We start from the raw sequence: 5,347 nt of genomic DNA, 5'->3' as shown, positions 1-5,347 counted from the left end.
AAGGTATTTTCCACCTGTTTTGAATTAACTAAAATGATTAGGTCTTAGAATTTATAAAGGTCATCTCTACTAGAATGGGAAAAGTGGATCACTCTTGTAAAATAACCATTTAAAAAGCGCCAGCCTGATTCTGGGTGGCTACCAGAATGAATTAATGCTAAAATTCATAAGAAAGAAGGTTTTTGAAACTGAGATGGGGATTTGATAAAAAAAATAGTGCTAATAAATAATTGTATATAATTAAGTATAAGCAATATAATGTCAAATAATTATATCTTCCTACTCTACCACTTTGCCTTTTACTTTGTGTGTGACTGATTTAGGCACTTCTACAGGGAAAAGCTACCGACTAATGAGATAAACAGAAGCATTGCCAACCCTTTTGACAGAAGTAATGCTATGTGAGCTCCAAATCCACGTCATTTTCTTTCTGGGTCCACTATGAAACTCTGTTTTCTCATCACCCTTGCTGATGTCTGTCACTTCCAGAACGGGCCGATAAGACTTTTCCACACTTGATCTTTGACTCTCTCACTGGTCCTTCCGTGGAGACCGCAAGTGAAAGACAGTGACATCAGGAGACAGAAGGAGCTTGGGTCCCTTGGGCGTGCTTCGCTACCTCGGAAAATGAACCAGGAGCATCTGCAATGGATTTTCCTGAGCGAGGTAGTATCGTACATTGTGCAAGAGATTTGCGATTGTTTGTTACGTGGTGGTTTTTCTGTCCTCGCACACCCTCCGTGAGATGATGTCAGCACCTTTGCTTTTATAGTTACCTTCTTCTGCTCCCCTCCATCCATCTCAGAATCACATAACGCACCATGATTAATTCAATAAATGTTTATAGAATCTGTGAATTAAGGTTTTCAGACACTGAATAAGGTTGGTACTATCAAGTATGCATAAAATAGGTCATGAAAATAAGCAGACCTCAGTTCTCGGAAGAGCTACGTTACATTGGCTGTGATTCATGTAACACACGTATGGGACATCTCAAAGTCTGGCCCCTGTGCCAGGCCCAGGGCACACACGGAACGTAAGGGGAGCAAGCTCTGCTGTCGTGGCTGTGAACGTAGTTGGAAGAGGGCCACCCAGCGTGTAAAGAATGAGTCGGGTCACTTGTCATTAGTCCTCAGAGGCTTAGATTTGTTTGGGAAAGCTGTTTCCATGTGTGAATTCTGAGATTATTTCTGTGACATTCTAATGTACCCGAATGAACGATTTATTCAATCAAGAATAGTTCGTAAGCATCGCCTGCATTTCAGCTTGGCATTGCTCTAGTTATTGGGACGAACACAGTGAAGAGATTGGCCCCCACCTTCGAGAATCATATAATCTAGGAAGGGGAAACAGACGTTTAAAATATAGCGATGAGTGTTTTCGTGGAGGCAAGACACAGTATGTTGCATTAATTTTCCACATTTTCTCTTCTTTCTGGACGAAAAGATACGTTCATACTTCTGTTTTTTAAAGCCAAAGCAACACCAAAAGGAATTTCTCTATGTGCAAAATTTAATTCAATTATTAAGGTCTCTAAATTTGTTTTTTCTCCTTGGTCATCATGGGTGTGGTATGGGTAGAGTTGGGAGTTAGTGGAGGGGGTATTTTTGTATTAAACATGCTGATTGATCTTAAGACTCTGATGAGCCATGTATATGCATTGATCTGTGAATAGGTAGCCACCCATATATCTCTATGTAGGAGCCACAGATATACGAGAATCCCCTTTTTTATCCCTATCACTAGGTTGCTTGGTGGCAAAGGCCTAATTAATTCCTTAGTTAATTCCATAATACAATGTCAAAAATAGTGAATTATGAACCTGCAAGTATGTCTGGTTTTCTTGCATTCGAATTCCCATGCCTCCAATACATCCCTCGCATTGCTCTGAGATTCATTTCCCCAAGCTCATCTCATTGTACCTGTTTACCTGTTGAAAACACCCTCGGGGGCTCCCATTGCTTATTGAATTATATCCAACTCCACAGTAGCAATTCATACGCCCCCATCTGCCCCATGTGGATTGCTAATCCCATTCACAGCACCCTTCTTGTCCCTCACTGCAGGCACAAAATCGTGAATGTTCTTTCAGTTCCACACATCCCTTCATGCTCTTCCTTATCCCTACTTCTTTACAGTATCCCAAGGCTGTCCCTGGACTCCTCAGCCAACGTGCATCTTGAGTGCCAGTTTCTGTAGAAATGCCTGTTTCCAGGGCTAGAGTAGGGCAGCTGAGCTCAGCAGCCATGGATTGGTCACCAGAGGAGAGCAAATTGCTCCTGTGCTGTCAGAGGACAGCACGATGGACAGGGGGACCTCCTTAATTCCACCCTGTCTGACCTTTCCCTAGAGGGTCTCTGACAGTTCCTTAAGGTCAACATCTTCTGATCTGCTGTCTTGCAAAGAATGGGTGTGGGGGAATGGAGATTGAACCACTGATGCCTAAGGAATCAGAATCCAGAAGTCTGGCCTCTTCCTTATGGCTGCCATCCATCACCTGCCTCAGCATCATCTGGAAACTTTCAAATGCAGAATCCAGGCCCACAACAGACCAACCAAAGCAGAATCTCCAGGGTGAGGGGTAGAGCTCAGACAGCCACACTTTAAATAATTATTCCGTGTAGATGACTTAAGTCTGACAGCCATCCTCCACAGATGAGCAGACAGTCTGTGAGAAAATCCTGGCGTTAGTCCCCTTACTGCCACAGTCAAAGTAAGGGTTAATTGGCCTTCATTTCTTTGTTTGTTCACATTAATGTCTGGCCTCCTGGCTGCCATGTGGATAGCAGGAAAGTGGAGTCCAGAGAGTGGGGGAATGAGGGCAAATCAGGACCATACCTCCTTGTGCAGACAGTCCTTGACAATCACAAGGAAAGGAATAAAGTAGTATTTCGAAGTGTGGGAATTACACGAATAATTCTCAATGTCCAGTCACTATTTTTGTGAACATTAGGTACCGGGCAGGCAAACCTGAAGTGTCTGCAGTCCCTGATGCCTCCTACTTCTTGTCCCCCACCCCCATCTTGTCCTATTTCCATAACCTTCATCCTCCTCTCTCAATCTTGGCGACGTTGCTATAACCAGGGCTGACATATTGGAAGATTAAAAAAGAACATATGATTGTATTTATTTATTGTTGCTTTCTGAGTTTTTATTTTCCAATGGGTTTTGTAATGTATATGATACATAGTGGAACATCTATATTCATAAATGAAAATACATATGTCGCATGATACAGTCACTTTTCTTTGATCCTGTATACCTTTAAAAAACCTCACTATCAGCTCTCCTGACAATACAGCAAACCTGATCCTCTAAGTTTTAACCAACCGCTGGCTCCTCTTTCCTGACCACTCTCGAAGGCCTGGGAATTTTGTATCTTGGACTCTCCCAGGGCTTTAATGAATTTCCTTTTGATGCTCGTCCAATGGAACCAGCATTGCTATTTGACATTTTGAATTTTTCATTTCAGTATGTGACCTTGTAGGGTGTTGTTTTGAAGTAACCAAATCCTGATCTTAATCTAGTGAGTTTAACCCTTGCCTGTTTCTCTACCAATGTCACGGCCAATTAAATGCTTTTGTATAAACATAACATACCAGAAAATTAAAGCTTGTCCTTGATCAAAAGTCCGTCCTCCTCCACCTATGACCTAACTCAAAATTATTTTATGTGACCTTACAAATTTGAGATACAAAAGGTTTATATTCTTAGCTTCTTGAACCTCCACCAGTTAAATGTGTAACAAATACCTGTCTCTCTCTATAAAGTGCGTGTGTGTGTGTGTTTGTGTGTGTGTGTGTGTACAATCCGGAGCCATTTAATTTCTTTTTAAGTTGGGTTCTTTTTGGTCCAAAGATCATTTTTTTTTCATAATAGATCTAAATTTATACCAGTTGGTTACTATTTCCAGGACAGCCTTGTCACCGACATAAATCATCTCATTTCAGCAGCTACAGTAAATAATTGGGCCCCTGAGACATTGTTTTCCATCTTTTCTGCAGAGAGCTCCCTACAACCTCTGGGTTCTCCCCTGGGTGCACAGGGTGATGGTGCCGTTGCCTCTGGCCTTGTCATTTATTATTTATTTCATTTATTGCAGGGCTCAGAACAAATTGGAATTGGCAAAAAAATGGAGAGAGAGTCTGTGGAATGATAATGTCCAAGGTTCTCATGATTACCAGAAACTGTGGGCAGAGCAGACAGGGAGAAGAGAACAAGAGAAACACAAAATGCAATATCATTTCAAATCAGAACACCTAAGAAAAAATACTTGTAACTGCGTGAATTTTCACGTCTTAATAACAAAAGGTGGGTTTAATAAAGTTTTTTTGTGTATTGTTTTGTTTTTAGAAGTCAGATATAGCCTCCATTGCTAGAAGGCCAGGGGAGCACTGGGTCCAGGCCAGGAGCTCTGGCAGGAAGTTGACAGACTTGCAGTATTGCCTCCCCGGGGCTAAGCTTCTCCCCCGTAAGCCTCGGTTTTTCTGGTAGTAAACACCCATGGATTGATTACTTTTCCCGATCCCTGGAGTATAAAAGGGTCAGCTCACCACTAGGTTGTAATAAAGCTTCCTCCTTGGTTTCTGGTTGATGAAATACTTTCCAGCTTTCGCACAAAGATTAATTTGCTACAATAGAACTTGATTACAATTCAGTAGCTTTTTATCATACAGCTTCCATCTTGGACCAGTTCTTAAAACAGGGAGCCTTTAAACGATCTGATCCTTATTGATACAAAGTAGAATTTTACTCAAAGGCAGCCTAAAATGTGTAAAGTATCTATCTGGCCTAAGAGCTAAAACAGAGTAAATGCTTAATAAAGCAATCTCTCCTGTCTTTTATTACGTGTGTGTGTGTGTTTGTGTGTGTATCCTTTCTTCCAGAATTTCAGAGTTTGAATAAATCCTAGAGGCCATGTAGTCCATTGATGTGTAATCTCAGACACAATAATAGGTAGGTATTGTTTCTCCTTTTTTTAAATTAAGTTTTTAATTTTAATTCCAGTATAGTTAACATGCAGTGTAATATAATATAGTGATTCAGCAGTTCTATACATTGCTCAGTGCTCATCAAGAGGTGTGCTCTTAACTCCACATCATCTATTTCATCCGTTCCCCCACACCACCTACCCCCTCTGGTAACCATTAGTTTGTTCTCTATTTAAGAGTCTGTTTCTTGGTTTCTCTCTCTCTTTCCTTTGCTTGTTTGTTTTGTTTCTTAAATTCCACACATGTGTGAAATTATATGGTATTTGTCTTTCTCTGACTGACTTACTTCACTTAGCCTTATACTTTCTAGCTCTGTCCATGACATTGCAAATGGCAAGATTTCATTCTTTTTTTAT

The 5,347-nt window shown here is 41.0% G+C and overlaps 1 long non-coding RNA gene across 1 annotated transcript; it reads left to right on the top strand.

Annotated features, from left to right (window-relative positions):
• The first annotated feature begins 221 nt into the window (after window positions 1-221).
• Window positions 222-4,956, top strand: LOC117803770. The gene is made up of 3 exons (XR_004627841.1): window positions 222-666; window positions 4,103-4,311; window positions 4,887-4,956. It is a non-coding gene; the product is annotated as an uncharacterized LOC117803770 (long non-coding RNA).
• Window positions 4,957-5,347: the final 391 nt, after the last annotated feature.

The sequence above is a fragment of the Ailuropoda melanoleuca genome, chromosome 9 (assembly GCF_002007445.2).
Source record: "Ailuropoda melanoleuca isolate Jingjing chromosome 9, ASM200744v2, whole genome shotgun sequence".
NCBI lineage: Eukaryota > Metazoa > Chordata > Mammalia > Carnivora > Ursidae > Ailuropoda > Ailuropoda melanoleuca.
This window is presented reverse-complemented; position numbering and strand designations above follow the sequence as displayed.